We start from the raw sequence: 3,621 nt of genomic DNA on the forward strand, positions 1-3,621 counted from the left end.
GCAAGGTAGGATTAAAGGCTATGGCCCATCAGTTTTTGGCTCCGCTGTTTCTTTACCGACTGTCCGAATCCAATGCGAACCTGCATGGGCCGGGCTGCTGTGATAGTGGCCCCGGCCCTGCCTGCTGGCTTTACATGTATGATTTGTGCTGTTGCTGTAATTTGTGTAATGTGCCTAATTTCCTTGCACAGGAATGACAGTAGTGTGGATTGTGAATAGCAGAGTGAGAAGAAAGCAGTGAGTTGTTGGGCAGATAAGTAATTATTTCTCATTCTTATTGTTAAAGATGGCCACTGCCCTCATGTGATACAGCTAATTGCCCTTCTTGCTTGGGAAGGGGCTTGGTTATACTAATGTGTGCTGGAGGAGGGGGCTGTCCCGCCCAAAAGTTTTAAAAGGAGGAGCTAGGAAGCCATTTTGAGGAGAGTGACCATTCTTATAGAGAGGAAGAGCCCATGGTGTAAGCAAGGTAGGGAGGCCACCTGGAGGAGGCAGCCAAAATGGCAGAATGGGGAAGGAGAAGCCAGTTTGTGGAAAAGGAGATGGGGAACAGAGGTGAATAAGGCTGGTGAGGTAGAAGCCTTTGATTCTAGGATAAACTCGGATAAGTCAGTAGCTTTGTGAGCACTGAATGAGTGGGTTTTGGAGCCCAGTGTGTTTGTTTTTACTCGCTTGCTGAGTGCGAGTCTAGAATAAAGGAAAATGGACCACTAGTTTTCCGCTCTATTGTTTCTCTACGATCTGTCTAAATTAAATGCGAACCTACACGGGCCAGGTGGCTTTGATGGTGGCTGTGACTACTGGCCTTACAAGCATTAACCCCTAGAGATAACATCTATGCCTCAGTTGTCTTTCAGCTGTAGGCCCAGAAAAGCAGGAAAACCAGACAAGGGATGCCACAGATGACCTCAGGACCAGCTGCATTAACTAATGACCCCTGCCCTGGTGCCTGACCAATCAATGGAGACCATGATCCTACAAGGATACACCTGGAAAGCTGATGAATATTCTATTGAGATCCTCCCCCAAAATTCCCACCCTTAAAATCTCTCAGGATGGGGGGTGGGTCACAGGGGGCACTCTTTCCCTCAGGGAGCATGACCGTGCCTTTCTTCTCCCTCTCTTCTCCCAAGGCGCGTTTTCCTTGCTTCTCTTTCTCCTAAGCTCCAAGGGATTCCACAACCAGGGAAGCAGTGGGCAGGCAGCTTGCCCTGGGTAAACCCCCTGACCCTGTCTCCAAGGCCCTTTTCTCTGACTTTTTTCCTGCACAGCCAGTAAATTCTTCCTTTATTTGCTGCACAGATTTATCTCTTGATTGAATTCTTTCTCTCAAAAGGATAAGAATGGAGGTCTCCTCGTTTTGTCTGTAACATTTCTTTCTCCCTTCCCCTTTAAAAATTAGTAAGTAAAACTTAAAAGAGACCCTGACCAGTGGTAGTGCAGTGGATAGTGTTGACCTGGGATGCTGAGGTCCCAGGTTCAAAACACCAAGGTCACGGACTTGAGTGCAGACAGAATCATCAGGCTGGAGCACCAGCAGGGGGTCGCTGGCTTGAGTGTGGGATTATTCACATGATCCATGGTCGCTGGCTTGAGCCCAAAGGTCTCTGGCTTGAAGCCCATGGTTACTGGCTTGAATCCAAGGTCGCTGGCATGAGCAAGGGGTTATTGGGTCAGCTGGAGGCCCAGGTCAAGGCACATATGAGAAGCAATAAATGAATTAACAAAAGTGATGCAACTATGAGTTGATGCTTCTCACCTCTCTCCCTTACTGTCTCTTTCTCACCCTCACAAAAGCAAACAATAAAGAAACTTAAAAAAAAAAAGTCCACAGATTCATAATGATCTCGACCATGCCTACCTTATAGCTCCATTTTGGACCCATTTCTGCCCTAAAGGTCCCTATTTTCTCTTTAGTCATTCTTTTTTTTTTTTTTTTTTTACAGAGACAGAGAGTCAGAGGGATAGACAGGGACAGACAGACAGGAACGGAGAGATGAGAAGCATCAATCATTAGTTTTTCGTTACGCGTTGCGACTTCTTAGTTGTTCATTGATTGCTTTCTCATATGTGCCTTGATCGCGAGCCTTCAGCAGACTGAGTAACCCCTTGCTCAAGCCAGCGACCCTGGGTCCAAGCTGGTGAGCTTTTTGCTCAAGCCAGATGAGCCCGCGCTCAAGCTGGCGACCTCGGGGTCTCGAACGTGGGTCCTTCCACATCCAAGTCCAACGCTCTATCCACTGTGCCACCACCTGGTCAGGCTCTTTAGTCATTCTTAAACCAAACTCTTTTTCTGGCCTCAGGGCCTTAACACAGGCTCTTCCCCCTGCTTCACACTTTTCTCTACCAGGCTAACAACTACTTGTCCTTGGGGCTCCAACAAAATACACTGCTCACAAAGATTAGGGGATATTTCAAAATGGATATGAAGTGATAAATAAAAGAAGCATTTGATATATTTTTTTTATTAAACAAGAACATCAGAAAAGCAAACAAGTCAAAGCAAGTTGTTCAATTATGCAAATGAAGCCCTAGCGGGTTGGCTCAGCGGTAGAGCGTCGGCCTAGTGTGCGGAGGACCCAGGTTTGATTCCCGGCCAGGGCACATAGGAGAAGCGCCCATTTGCTTCTCCACCCCTCCGCCGCGCTTTCCTCTCTGTCTCTCTCTTCCCCTCCCGCAGCCAAGGCTCCATTGGAGCAAAGATGGCCCGGGTGCTGGGGATGGCTCTGTGGCCTCTGCCTCAGGCGTTAGAGTGGCTCTGGTCGCAACATGGCGACGCCCAGGATGGGCAGAGCATCGCCCCCTGGTGGGCTTGCCGGGTGGATCCCAGTCGGGCGCATACGGGAGTCTGTCTGACTGTCTCCACGTTTCCAGCTTCAGAAAAATGAAAAGAAAAAAAAAATTATGCAAATGAGTTTTATTTCATTGGTAAAAATGCGCTATACAAAAGGCTGAAAGTACTGGAGTATCTGCACATTCCCTGGTCCCCTGCTTTTTGTGAGCAGTGTATTGTCTCCTCAGCCTGGGTAAGCTCCGGCACAGACCTATATTTTTACCTCGGGAACTTACGACAGCTGGGGTCAGGTTACTGTCTAGTCGCTTCTGTCCTTAAGTGTCTAGTTCCCATCCAAGACCCGGGTCTCCTTCCCGGCTTTCTGCCCAGCCTGCCCAGCGCAGAGCCGGCGCTCCAGACACACTTCGTTCATCGTCAGCAAACAGCGCAGCCATGTCTCCTGGCTAGTTCAGAGGAAGGTGCAGATACATAGCTGAAAGACATGTTTTCTGACACCACAGTACAAGACTAGGTCTCCTATCTTCGGTCAGGTCCTTCTCTAACGGCTTTATTGGGGTGAAATGGTCGTCTCCATTACTTAGACAAACGTCACCGCACTAACACGCGGGGAGCGCAACAAGACCCTCCGAGCGCCCGCACCCAAGATGGACTGGTTCCGGGCGGGGTACCGGAAGGGGAGTAGACCAGATTCTGGATTGGGACCCCGCCCCCGCCAGCGTCTGAGCCACTTCCGGTCCCGCCCCGCGGCGGGAGTGGCCCTCTGATCTGGGGGCACGGCCAGGGCGGGACTTCCGGCCCTCCTGCTTCGGGAGAGGGACGCGGTTTCC

Source organism: Saccopteryx leptura, chromosome 1 (genome assembly GCF_036850995.1).
Source record: "Saccopteryx leptura isolate mSacLep1 chromosome 1, mSacLep1_pri_phased_curated, whole genome shotgun sequence".
NCBI lineage: Eukaryota > Metazoa > Chordata > Mammalia > Chiroptera > Emballonuridae > Saccopteryx > Saccopteryx leptura.